The following is a 14,711-nucleotide window of genomic DNA, read 5'->3' on the forward strand; positions in this document are numbered from 1 at the left end:
CGAATTCAAGTAACATTCATGTCCGCCCATCAAAGACGTGTCCAGATACATTCTAACCGTTAGATCTACCATATGTTTATAGATCTACTTGAATAGATCGACTATATCTTTATAGGAATAGGGCTACTATACTCTTATGAGGGTTTTCAAATCGACGATCCACACCGTTAAACATGATCTAAAGTATTTGAAACTTCTAGAAATAAATTTCGTAATTTTTTGAAATCATTATAAAGTCTATCAAGCGGGTATAAAATGAACAATCAAAATCGAACAACATCCTAAAAATGGATGATCGGATCCTTCAATTTAAAATTGGAGTTATTGATCTTTATTTAGGTAGTGAATAGAATTTTCTATCAAAAATTGAACCTATTCCGATTCTTTTACACCGTTAAACTAGTAGATATTCCATACCGGCCATTAAAAATTATCAATTTTGTGAGCTTTTGATCATAAGGTAAATGATATCGAAAAATTATAAAATTTGATTTCTATAAGTTTTAAATGCTCTAGATAATATTTAACGTTATAGATAGTCGATTCGAAAGCTCTATCATCAATAACGACTTATGAGTACGAAGGCGATCGATCATACTCGTAAGAGTATAGTAGCCGGACTTATCTTTATAGATCGTTTTGAATAACTCATATGGGCCACACCCAACATTATCCCACTTGGACTAGTGATACATTCATACCGTGTAGACGACATAAAAAACTTTATTAGGTACCAACTAAATTATACAGTCGAAATCTCCCATTCGACCGAGAAATCACAATATTTTGATTATAACGGTTATGTTCCAAAAGATGAACACTCCCTTCCATAAATCAAAAGCACACATTTCTTAATCAAATAACTTTATGGGTTACAACCGTATAAACTTATCATAAGTTCGACTCAGAGTCCCAGTTTAGTGTACAATAATACTTTAATGTACAAAAGATAACTTTATGTGCATATGTACAAAAAATAAAAGTGTGTTCTTATTCAAATAAAAATAGTTTTTAAAGTCTTTATATAAGAAGAAAATATTTAAACTGTAAATGGAATCAAGATACTCATACGATGAACATGATTCTTGAACTTGTTTGCCGACAATGCTTTAATCATAGGATGAACAATCATCATCTTGATCCTAATGTGTTGGATGTCCATCTTTTTTTGTCGTATTCTTTGACAGCAAAATTATCATGCCCCGGATTACACGCTTCCCCGGGCACGCCAACAGACCCACCGCTGTCACGCCCCGGGACCCAGCAGAAGCCCTCCCGGCGCGTGCCCAGACCAGCCGTATGTCTAAAACATACAAGGCGTCTAAAACAAAACGATAAATAAGACAATAAAAGAGAATATCTAGAAGCATTAGAGCAAGGTATATCTAGAAGCTACAATAAGGGAAAAGAATATAAAAGCAAGTCCACTAAGTAAAAACATAAAGTACTACAACGGATGTCCCAAAATAAGTGCTAGAAAGGTACATGTGTGGTCTCTCTATACATGGTGCAAAATCTCTCTCTCTCTCTAATACAATAAAAGAAAGAGTAAACCACCTAAGCTCAAAAGTAGCTCCTCTCTATCTAGCTAGGCGACACCCTTGCCGCGATCCCGTGCCTCCGCCGGTGCCGAAGGCTTTGAAATAAAACCACAAAACAGAGGGCGTGAGAACTATTAAATAATAGTTCCCAGTGGGCAATTACTGACTTCAGTGAAATGCGCCACTAGGCCCAAAAGCTACAAAAAAGGGGGGGTCAGTAAACAAGGATAAGTACGAGCGATAAGTACAACGAGTAAATAAAAGAGAACGCTTGCTACCACAAGATATCACTACTTAGCATGATTTTGCTCAAGTAATAAAAGGCTACACTAGCATGAATGTACCAAAGTATCACTAGTATGATGTCCACAAGCTAAATAGTAAAGATGTCCTTGTTTACTATTCTAGTCAATGTCCACATGGAATGATGAATGCTCAAAGTCAAATCTGAAGAGACCCGCCGAAGGCTGTCTGGCCTTGAGACACACCCGTAGGCTGTCTGGCTGATGCCGAGCCTAATGGCCCCGTGGTAGTCAACATCCCCACTCTAGGAATGAGCCTTTCCCACGGCAATCCACTTCGGTGCCCAATCCCACACGGCGAATATGTATCGCGATGGCCATCTCCGAAGTGCCGGCTTGTAGGAAGCAACCCTCACAAGCATGTGCTAATGAGCATAATGGCAAGTAATGTAAGATCCATCTCACGTACCAAGTCCTCATGTCTAACAACAAGGAATACGTCATATATCTCAATGGCCTATCTCTAAGTCATCATGTCTAAAACATGAAAGTAATAGATATCAAAGGCCTATCACTATGTCTCATTATAGCAGTTTCATAGTTACTAAGTCAAGTGCCCCTTTATGACCCTTTAATCACTAAGTCCAATCATAGTATAGTGTTTACAATTACACAATTATGAGTTAACTTAACATAAGAGACATAATTTCCATTGCTATCTCGAACACTTCTCACATGCATGAAAATTACCCAGTATGCTCTACTATATAGAGTGAAATTTATCTTACACATAGTACATACATTTTAAGTGTTCTAAAATTCACATAAATTCTATCTAGCATGGATTTGCATTCAAATTGACGTTACGACAAGTATAGAATACATAAGGGTCATTTCGCCCCGATTTCATGAAGTCAAACCCACCACAACTCTTGCAACTCTTCGTAAGCTCCGACGAAGATGCCCACTAGTCTCCTTGCACCCTAAAGATATAGGAACAAGAGTCAAACGAACCTTCCGAACAATACAAAGCTCAATCATTAACCATCTCAAGCTAAGGTGGAGAAAAACTAACCAAGTGTGAAGGAAGCTCTCTCGATCTCCAAATGGGAGTTAGAGCCCTTTCAATCCAACCTAAACCAAGGTTCTAAACCCATCAATTAGATCACAAAGCCCTCAAATCGGAAATCCCCAAAATAAACTCTCAAATCCAAATCTAGGGTTTCATCTAGTAAAAAGCTCCAAAACTAGGATCTAGAGGAGTGAAACTAGTCACATACCTCTAGGATGCTCCAAATCAAGCTCAAAACCCTCAAGGATTGGAGTTTGATCCTCCACAAAGCTCCAAGTCCAAGCTCCAAGCCTCCGATGGTGAAAAAAGAGAGAAAGGTTTGATGCTCCAAGCTCCCTCAAGCAAGCTCTTCCTCTCCTCCTTCTTCTTCCTCTTTTTCTTCTTCTCTTTCTAGAGGTGTGAGAGAGTGAGAAGTGAGGGAAAGAGAGAGGGAAAATGGCTCTAAAAGCCCTCTAAAGCAACAAAATCCAGTTAGGTCCCTCAACAATCCAACCTGTGCACTGCCCTGACTGGGCAATTTTCGGGCTCAGGGACCGGTCTCCCCGCACTTGGGACCGGTCTCTCGGACCCTCCCGCAAAACACACGTTCGGGAACCGGTCTCTCCCTGCCAGGGACCGGTTGCCTCAAGTTTTGTCGCGATACTGTCTTGAAGGTACCGGTCTCTCCTACCAGGGACCGGTCCCCGAGAGTGAAAACTCTCAGGACTTAGCCAAAATCCAGGAATTCAAACTTTTAGGTCGGAATACCATATACGAGCCTCCACCAAGTATGAAAAAGCTCGGAATCCATATCAAACACTCGAACCTCGCAATTTGCAAAGGTCTAGTGTGTTACATTCACCCCTCCTAAAAAGGAGTTTCATCCGCGAAACTCAAAAGCGACAACATACCTCAAAGCTCCATCTAAAAAAGATGAGGATAGCGCTCCTGCAAAGCCCTCTCCAGCTCCCACGTGGCCTCCCGCTCCCCGTGGTTGCTCCAAAGAACCTTCACATACGGAATATCCCGATTCCGCAGCTTCCGCACCTCGCGAGCCAAAATCCTCATAGGTTGCTCCTCGAAGCTCAAGTCGTCCCAGAACTCCACTGGTGTAGCATCCAACACATGAGTTGAGTCCAAGATGTACTTCCGAAGGACCGATACATGAAAAACGTTGTGCACGCTCGATAAGTTCGATGGTAGAGCAAGTCGATACGCTACCGGACCTACATGTTCCAAAATCTCATACGGTCCAATGAAACGGAGGCTCAACTTACCCCGAATCCCGAATCTCTTGATTCCTCTAGTCGGCGAGACCTTCAAGAAAACATGGTCTCCAACTTGGAACTCCAAGTCTCGCCGTCGTTGATCGGCGTAGCTCCTCTGTCTACTCTGCGCCGTCAAAAGTCGCTCCCGAGCAATTCGAACCTTGTCCTCAGCTTCCTGGAGCACATAAGGGCCTAAAGCCAATCTCTCGCCGACTTCACTCCAATGAAGTGGCGATCTACACTTTCGTCCATAAAGTGCTTCGAAGGGCGCCATCTTGATGCTTGCTTGATAACTCTTGTTATAAGCAAATTCTGCCATCGGTAGATGCTGCGACCATCCTCCTTGGAAGTCTATCACACATGCTCGGAACATATCCTCTAAAGTCTGGATGGTGCACTCCGACTACCCATCACTCTGAGGGTGGAAAGCAGTGCTAAAGTCCAATCGGGTGCCCAAGGCGTCCTGTAGACTCTTCTAAAAGTGAGACACAAACCGAGTGTCTTGATCAGATACAATCAAAGTAGGCACTCCGTGAAGTCGCACAAATCTCATCAAGGTACACTTGTGCGAGCTTCTCCCCCAGACCAAGTTGTATGAATAGGTGTGAAGTGCACTGACTTCGTCAACCTATCCACGATCACCCAAATAGCATCATGCCCGGCCTGAGAGCGAGGCAGTCCAGTCACGAGATTGCACAACGGGGTGCAACTCTATTCCATAACTAAGTATGATGTAATTTCCACATGGCTACCATTCCAACTTGCTTGGCACGAACGGCTCCATAAATAACATCCACGACAACAATCCTTCCGATAGCAACGGTAACCGACGAATCATCCAAATTTGCTTACCAAAGGTGGCTGCTTGATTCCTCAATCGGCATTGCATCACAATGCCTCCACGTCAATCCCACTTCACCACCCGAGTAGTGCTCTCAAATCCTCTACCATGAATATGGTCATGGACCAAAGTTCAGAAGCTTCTCTATTCCACTAAGGTCATTCCCTTAGTTTCAACTTGATGCCTCAAATAACCCTTTCGTAAGCCTAAGCCAAGGTCTTATCTTCGATAGGAGATCTCATAACATTAACCGTTTAGTTGCTCACGAAGAATCACTCAAAAATCCTCATCCTCAATGCTTTTCTTAGTATCGGATGCTCCAGGTGTCCATAATCACCGAGCTCATTTCGAGTGATAGAGAGGGATAAATCCACAATTCAATAATAGCTCTCTATCAATGTCATCCTGATGTGACCATCAACCAAAATGTAAATCCAAACAACTCTCTCACGCAGTTCCCATTCCCAAGATTTCGATTCCTGGTACATAAACTGAACAAGGGAAAATAGCAACTTGGTATTTTTCCCTCTCAAATTTCCAACCACTCGATCCAACAGTGAGAGTTTCACATCTCGATCACGTCAATCTGCCTCGCAGTCGGTCCTTACAAATCTTCATCGGAATACTCATGGCCATCCACGATCGGTTCCGCAAATCCATCCAAAGGGCTTGGGGATTATCATTCAGCAAGTCCCTAACACTGGTGGAGTACCACGGGATTAGGCAACATCACAACAACCCTCGTGATGTCCCAACCCAGCATCAAATCCGCTTGAGGCATAACCTCAAACTCTCAACGCAAAATGGTATCACTCAGGTTGCATTGCAATCTTACCGAGTACACCGGCAAACTCGAGGCTAATCGAAAAAAAATCAATGAGCCTCAACCACAAGCCAAATGCTCAATCATGATTCAATTTAGATCACGATGGCGAACATACAGTCGAAACGACCCATCCGGTCCCACAATAGGTTGGGGTGCTTCTCCACGAAGCAAAACACTAGGTATAAGAACCTTTCCACCAATCGAGCTTACAATTTGTGACTCAGACGGGAAAACAACAACTCAGAAGATATCCTCCACTATGAGGATTCTCGATTAACAAATGCTATCGGCCAACTAGGCCCCAAATCCACTCTAAATACCCAATTTTGGGAAGAGAGACAGTCATCGCAACTAGCGGAACTAAATCCTCGAATCGTACTATTTCGTGCTCAAAGCCTCAAAGCGAGTCAAGTCAGCTCGCAAGACCAAGGGTACCAGGTACCCACAATAACTCCACGCTAAATAAGGCAAATCTAATCGTTGGCGCACAAAACCCCCTCACAGGGTAGGGTGTTCAAAACGATACACTCGATCATCCGATCATCCTACATGCGTCGAAAATGATCAACCCTAACAATCCTCGAGTTGGGTCACTACACACTCGGTGTATCCTCGATCTCACGATCCAACACGTGACATTCCACGCACCAAGGTCAGAGCTCGGACTACCGTCCTGACCAAACTCTGCCCTACCGGTAGGTACCGGGCCGCTGTTACACACAGCTGACTGCGCCTGCCCGAAGGGCCCAGGCTCCACAGTCCACAAACGGTCCAGGCACGGTCGTCCCTAAGCACCATCCGGCAAGCAGCCGATCACGGGATGCAAACAATGCAATCATCGTGAGATCTACAAGCATAGCAAGACACGCTATCCACAACCCCCAAAACAACCGCCTAGCTCGAGAGGAGCCACTCAACATCGCAAACAGCGAACTAACGGAATGCCATGCAACACGGCAAATAGCCGATCAAAGTATGGATGCAATACACCGAGATCAACCAATGTACAGCTCGAATGCCACAAAACAAACCGATACCTATAGCCTCAAACTCGGCCGCTGCCGTCTCTACGGTCTGGGCCGCATACATGCGCCAACTCGGGGCCTGTCGAGATCCCTCGCTCTGACGTTGGACGAATAACCGCCTAGGCTGGTACTGTGCCGATGGAGTCCCGTGGCTAGTGGCTGGTAGAGCCGGTGCCGATGCAATCGACGGTGCCGGTGATGAACCTCTCGGGCACTCAATCCGGATGTGGCCCTCCTGGCCGCACTGGTAGCACCTGCCTGCCCGCTGTGGACACTGCGGTGGGTAGTGAGGACCACCGTAAATCACACACTGGGAAGGCCAGCAACGATCAGAACCTCTACGGTGTGTCGCTGAGCCAAGCCCACGCTGCTGGCTCCTAGGGTGCTTCGGCGGCCTCCTAGAGTGCGTTTGGCTCGCACCCTCAGCCGTGGGCCTCTTGCCCTTACCCTTGTCCAAGGCCTCTTGCCGCTCCTGCAGATCCACCGCGCCGCTCTCCACAATGAACTCGCGGTTCACCACCTCCCGGTAGGTTTGGAGGTTAGAAGATTGCACGAACCGGAAGATCGACGGTCTCAATCCACGCTCAAAGATACGGGCCTTGTCCTCGTCGTCCCGCACGATGAAAGGCAAGCAGTGGAGAAGCCGAGAAAACTCCCGCTAATAATCGGCTACAATCCGATCTCCCTGGTGCAAGTTGCGCAAGTCCTGCTCCATCTTTCGCTTTACACTGGTCGGAAAGTAGTGCGCCAGTAGAAGCTCCTAGAACTTCTTCCATAAGATAGCCGCCAAATCGGTGCTGGGGTTCTACTGAAGATCTAACCACCAGCGATAGGCCTCGCGGTCCAGGTAGTGTGTGGCGAGCCAAACTCGATCTCTCTCCTCCACGAAGGTGTCGCGGAAGAGCTTCTCCATATGTATCAATCACTTTTCCACGATCCAGTGGTCGACCTTCTCGCTATCGAAAATTCGAGGACCGCACCTCCTGAACTCGTTGAGGCGCTCTATGAGTCGGTCCCGCTCTGCCCCCTCGACCATAGTAGGGAAAGCTGCTCCAATCGGAGGCCTCTGCATAGGTGGTGCCACGATGGCCTCCTCCCGAGGCGCGGCCGCGGGCGCCGCACGCGAAGAGCTGGGCGCGGGGAACGGCGCTCTCGGCGCGACGTCCACAACTGGTGCTGGCGGTGTAGGGGCCTGAGTCTCCCTGGAAGCTGACGCCTGCTGTAGAAGAAGATCCTCCAGGTGCTTCATCAGCGCCTCCTGTCGACGCGCCGCCTCTGTCTGCTGTCGGGCCGTCTCCGCCTGCTGTGTCACGAAGTCGGTGAGAGCCGCAAGCTGGCTCCTCAACTCACGGACCTCGCCGGATCCGGAGGTAGCGGAGGTCTCGACCTCCTCCAAATTTGCCACGTTATATGCTCCGGCAGATTGCGAGCGTGTAATTGGCATCGTCACTACAACATCATAGAAGCGTAAGTTAGTAAACTCATGCTATCGAATCCCCGCTCAAGAAGGTAATACTCCAAATCATGCGAAAGTAAGGAAGTGTGCTTCACGACTAACTCTCGATGTTACGTTGTTGGCCGCCAACGTAACCTTCCACGAAGTTAGAAGCCATTCACTTCGATTCAACTCTAACTTTTCAGAGTTATCAAGGTACCTAATCATGATACTTTCGCTCACAAGTCAAATAGACCTCGTCTCTCACGAGCCTATTTCCTATAGTCCAACCGGCCTAAGGTTTGCTAGGTCGACTAAGACTCAACCCTAGGCTCTGATACCAAACTAATCTGTCACGCCCCGGGACCCAGCAGAAGCCCGCCCGGCGCGTGCCCAGACCCGCCGTATGTCTAAAACATACAAGACGTCTAAAACAAAACGATAAATAAGACAATAAAAGAGAACATTTAGAAGCATCAGAGCAAGGTATATCTAGAAGCTACAAAAAGGGAAAAGAACATAAAAGCAAGTCCACTAAGTAAAAACAAAAAGTAGTACAACGGATGTCCCAAAATAAGTGCTAGAAAGGTACATAGGTGGTCTCTTTATATATGGTGCAAAATCTCTCTCTCTCTAATACAATAAAAGAAAGAGTAAACCACCTAAGCTCAAAAGTAGCTCCTCTCTATATAGCTAGGCGACACCTTTGTCGCGATCCCGTGCCTCCGCCGGTGCCAAAGGCTCTAAAATAAAACCACACAACAGAGGGCGTGAGAACTATTAAATAATAGTTCCCAGTGGGCAATTACTGACTTTAGTGAAATGCGCCACTAGGCCCAAAAGCTACAAAAAAAAGGGGGGTGAGTAAACAAGTATAAGTACGAGCGATAAGTACAACGAGTAAATAAAAGAGAACGCTTGCTACCACAAGATATCACTACTTAGCATGATTTTGCTTAAGTAATAAAAGGCTACACTAGCATGAATGTACCAAAGTATCACTAGTATGATGTCCACAAGCTAAATAGTAAAGATGTCCTTGTTTACTATTCTAGTCAATGTCCACATGGCATGATGAATGCTCAAAGTCAAATCTGAAGAGACCCGCCCGAAGGCTGTCTGGCCCCGAGACCCACCCGTAGGCTGTCTGGCCGGTGCCGAGCCTAATGGCCCCGTGGTAGTCAACATCCCCACTGTAGGAATGAGCCTTTCCTACGGTAATCCACTTCGGCACCCAATCCCACACGGCGAATATGTATCGCGATGGCCATTTCCGGAGTGCCGGCTTGTAGGGAGCAACCCTCACAAGCATGTGCGAATGAGCACAATGGCAAGTAACGTAAGATCCGTCTCAAGTACCAAGTCCTCATGTCTAACAACATGGAATATGTCACATATCTCAATGGCCTATCTCTAAGTCATCATGTCTAAAATATGGAAGTAATAGATATCAAGGCCTATCACTATGTCTCATTATAGCAGTTTCATAGTTACTAAGTCAAGTGCCCCTTTATGACACTTTAATCACTAAGTCCAATCATAGTGTAGTGTTTACAATTACACAATTATGAGTTAACTTAACATAAGGGACATGATTCCTATTGCTATCTCGAACACTTCTCACATGCATGAAAATTACCCAGTATGCTCCACTATATAGAGTGAAATTTATCTTACACATAGCACATGCATTTTAAGTGTTCTAAAATTCACATAAATCCTATCTAGCATGGATTTGCATTCAAATTGACGTTACGATAAGTATAGAATACATAGGGGCCATTTCGCCCCGATTTTATAAAGTCAAACCCACCACAACTCTTGCTACTCTTCGTAAGCTCCGACGAAGATGCCCACTAGTCTCCTAGCACCCTAAAGATGTAGGAATAAAAGTCAAATAGACCTTACGAATAATACAAAGCTCAATCATTAACCATCTCAAGCTAAGGTGGAGAAAAACTCACCGTGTGAAGGAAGCTCTCTCGATCTCCAAATGGGAGTTAGAGCCCTTCCAATCCAACCTAAACTAAGATTCTAAACTCATCAATTAGGTCTCAAAGCCCTCACAAATCAGAAATCCCCAAAATAAACCCTAAAATTCAAATCTAGGGTTTCATCTAATAAAAAGCTCCAAAACTAGGATCTAGAGGAGAGAAACTAGTCACATACCTCTAGGATACTCCAAACCAAGCTCAAAACTCTCAAAGATTGGAGTTTGATCCTCCACAAAGCTCCAAGTCCAAGCTCCAAGCCTCCAATGGTGAAGAAACAGAGAAAGAGTTGATGCTCCAAGGTCCCTCAAGCAAGCTCTTCCTCTCCTCCTTCTTCTTTCTCTTCTTCTTCTTCTCTTTCTAGAGATGTGAGAGAGTGAGAAGTGAGGGAAAGAGAGAGGGGAAATGGCTCTAAAAGCCCTCTAAAGCAACAAAATCCAATTAGATCCCTCAACAATCCAACCTGTGCACTGCCCTGACTGGGCAGTTTTCAGGCTGAGGGACCGGTCTCCCCGCACCTGGGACCTGTCTCTCGGACCCTCCCGCAAAACAGACGTTCGAGAACCGGTCTCTCCCTGCGAGGGACCGGTTGCCACAAGTTTTGCCGCGACACTGTTTCGAGGGGACCGGTCTCTTCTACCAGGGACCGGTCCCCGAGAGTGAAAACTCTCAGGACTTAGCCAAAATCCAAGAATTCGAACTTTTAGGTCGGAATACCATCTACGACCCTCCACCAAGTGTGAAAAAGCTTGGAATTCATATCAAACACTCGAACCTCGCAATTTGCACAGGTCCAGTGTGTTACAACCTCATACATAGAAATTTTCCGGTATACGAAGCGATAGCTATACCTGTAAATAAATCAAGCTACAACCACAAAATAATGAGCTTCTAAACTGAAAACATATATATATATATATATATATAGGTTCAAGTACATATAAAATGTCTACAACATCACTNTATTAAAAACCTCGAGGGGTTCAAGTACATATAAAATGTCTACAACATCACTCGCTCAAGCGAGTACCCAGACAACAACCATATGTACATAAATACCCCAAAACTACCTGTGGGAGGTACTTCTCTAGCACTACAACCCGTCTGGAAGGGATCTAGCTCGCAACTCCCTTTCCACGATCAGTATCAGGGACAGCAGCAGCCGCAGAAGATGGCTCTGCCAAAAAGGGTCAACAACTGGATGTGAGAACTACTGCAAAAAAAATAAGTCCTCAGTGGGTACCGCTACCGACCTCAACGGCTCACCAACTAAGTCTACAGAAAGTATGCAGGAAGATAATAAAGGAAAGTTGGAAACCCTACAGCTATATGCCCCTATACTATCACTAACCAACTCTAACTATCTATAGATATGCATCACCTACAACAACGACTATATTGACAAGGAACTGCCAACAGGCACGTCCCGCCTGCGTCCGAGCTATACCGCACACCACCATTAAGGTGGCCGGTCCTAAAGCACCGTCCAAACAAGACTGCTGCGACAACAACGCAAAAGCACAAAGCACGACTTCGAAGTGGCACTCGTGGGCGCTACCTATTCGAGTATGCAAGCGTGTCTCTACTGAGCTTAATCATACTCTCACAGTCTATAATCAAGGCAAATAGGTTTAATAACCAAAGCTCACGTGCTCTTGGCACAATCTGATGCAAATACAGAATCTGGGTCCACCGTCAACCACGACGGCACCCGACCGTCCGAAACAGTCTACACACTACTGTAAAATAAACTCGGCATCCCAGCACGAGCATAAATTCTTTCTACACTAATCTGAGTATCCATCGCGTACAAACTGCGGCAATACAAACAAACTACAGCTCCTAAAGCTAAATCTGGTAGTTTTCAGAAAATGACAGTGTAGGATCTACAGTTTTCTCCTAAGTCAATTCCAAGTCCAATATGTAAAATTATATTACTACTACTTAACTCCAAATTCAGATTTTAAGCCTAATCCATGAATTCGAGTATTAGCAAGAAAAAAAATACACAATACATGTTGACGATATAAAAACTTAGGAGGTATTCTGGCGATTTCGGTAAACTTCAACTCACCTCGAAACACTAATCCAACCATGGCGAGAAGTCGAAAGAAGGGAAACACGCGTTCGCCCGGCCACCAACAGCGCAACCGCGACGCACGCACCCTCGAACGGCCCTCCGGATCGACGTCGAAAATCACCCGAGCTCTAGCCATGGCCTCCACCAAGCATATGATCAAATCTAGAAAGAGAAAGGATTATAAGAAAATTTTCTCTCAGGTGGATAACTATAGAGGGGAGTAGGTGGGGTGGATAACCACGAACAAAATGACCTCCCTACCCCTCACCAACTCAAATTACAGCTGGAGTACCGGTACCCGATTTGGTTACCGGTAATCGGCCTCTCAGCCCGCAAGCTCGCACACAGGGTACCGGTACCAACACAATGTCGTACCGGTACTCAACACTGAAATCCTGCACTTTGCGGATTTTAGCGTCAGAACTCCACTCTCGCCTCGCGTCGAGTCCGTTTTGCGTCCATTTCGTACCAAAACGACTCCGACTTGTCCCGACACTCTCCAGATGTGGCGACAAATCTCAGATGCTGAAATCCACGAGCAATCAAACACCAGGGATACTACAAAAATATCTTATATCGATATATTTGCTACGATCTGTAATTCGACTATTCTTGGTAAAGAATACTGCTGCAGAGTTGTCGCAATAAATCTTAATTGGCTTTGAGATAGAGTCGACAACTCTTAAACCTGAGATAAAATTTCTCAGCCATACAACCTGTGACGAAACCTCATAGCAAGTAATAAACTCTGCCCCCATAGTAGATGTAACAACTGTCTCTTATTTAATGCTCCTCCAAGATATAACATCTTGAGTAAGGAAGAAAATATATCCTGATGTGGACTTTCTAGAATATACACATCCAGTAAAATCAGAGTCTGAATATCTAACCATCTCAAGATAGTCAGAAAACCTGTCAGCGAGCATATAATCCTTTGTTCCTTACAAAAATCTCATAACTTTTTTTGTAGTTTTTCAATGATCAAGGTCAGATTTGCTTTGGTATCTACCCAGCATCCCCACGGCATGAACTATATCAGGTCTGATACAGACCTACGCATATATGAAACTCCATATTATAGAGATATGGGGTATACTCTTTATATGCTCTCATTTTAAATCATTTTTGCGCAATGTTTCTGATTAAACATGTCTCTAATACCACTGTTAAACTTTATAAGAAATTAAGATCATGCCTTATGTCATGATTTCAATTTCTAAACCTAGATAGTAGACGGCAATTCTTATTTGTGGTTTGTCATCGTTCACGATCTGCAAAAGAACAGGATGTTTCGAGTCTAATTCTCTTATTCCGAGAGATCGAGCCGTCACAGGAATATTTAGGATTAGGGCTAAACTGAGACTCCTGTATGTTGGATATTTATATATAACTTGATGTAAAAATGTTAAATCACGTCCGTCCATTAAGGACATGTCCAGATGCATTCTAACCGTTAGATTTGCCGTGCCTTTATAGATCAACTTGAATAAACCGACTGTATCTTATAAATCATCTTGAATAAATCACATGGACCACATCCAACACATCGATCATCTAGACAGACAATAGCTAGCACTGTAGATTTAATGAGAAGGAAATTTCTACGAACTACTAATGTCACGACCGCGCCCCAAATCCCTTACCAATTTGGCACGGTTCGGGCGCGGCGAACGGACGCCGAACGGACAGCACCTCTCCTGTCCGCCCAAGGCTAAGCAACCAGATCAAGTACAATTAAGCGCCCAGGAATTGCTTAAATAACATACATGATCAAATACGATGCACACAAGTGCAATACGACTAAGAGCAAGAACCACAAGTAATATACAAGTGTATAAAGAGAGAGTCTAACTATTACAACCATTCAACATTTACATAAGTTGATTACATTTCCATCAGCCAAAATGTAAGTACATGTTTTCTTCCAATACATCATAGCTCTCCAATAACTATCCAAAACATCATCTAGTACACGAGGGTACTCTAATGCATAAAGAAAAAGCTACTAACTAAGCTCAGGGTGTTATGCCCTTACCGCGGTCCTCGCTCGGTCCGCTCCTATGTGTACCTGTACCCCAAAATCACACGGGGTGAGAACTATATAAATATAGTTCCCAGTGGGTTCGGCCGCCGACGCCGCCGGTTTTTCCACTAGCTCTAAGCTGGCACAGATAGAGAGATAGATAGATATATAGAGGAATGAACTGCAACTACTCTATCATGCCACCATTGATAACGATGCATTCAACAACTACTATCATGCTAGTATTATGTCATGAATATAGAAAGGTACATAGCAATGCAATCTACAACATACACTATGTCTACTCAAGGTAATAATGCAAGTCTACTATGCATTTCATGTTTATTACCCAATCTACTTGGCTAACCCGTAGGTTAAGCCCTCGACT

The sequence above is a fragment of the Ananas comosus genome, linkage group 18, assembly GCF_001540865.1.
Source record: "Ananas comosus cultivar F153 linkage group 18, ASM154086v1, whole genome shotgun sequence".
NCBI classification, from domain to species: Eukaryota; Viridiplantae; Streptophyta; class Magnoliopsida; order Poales; family Bromeliaceae; genus Ananas; species Ananas comosus.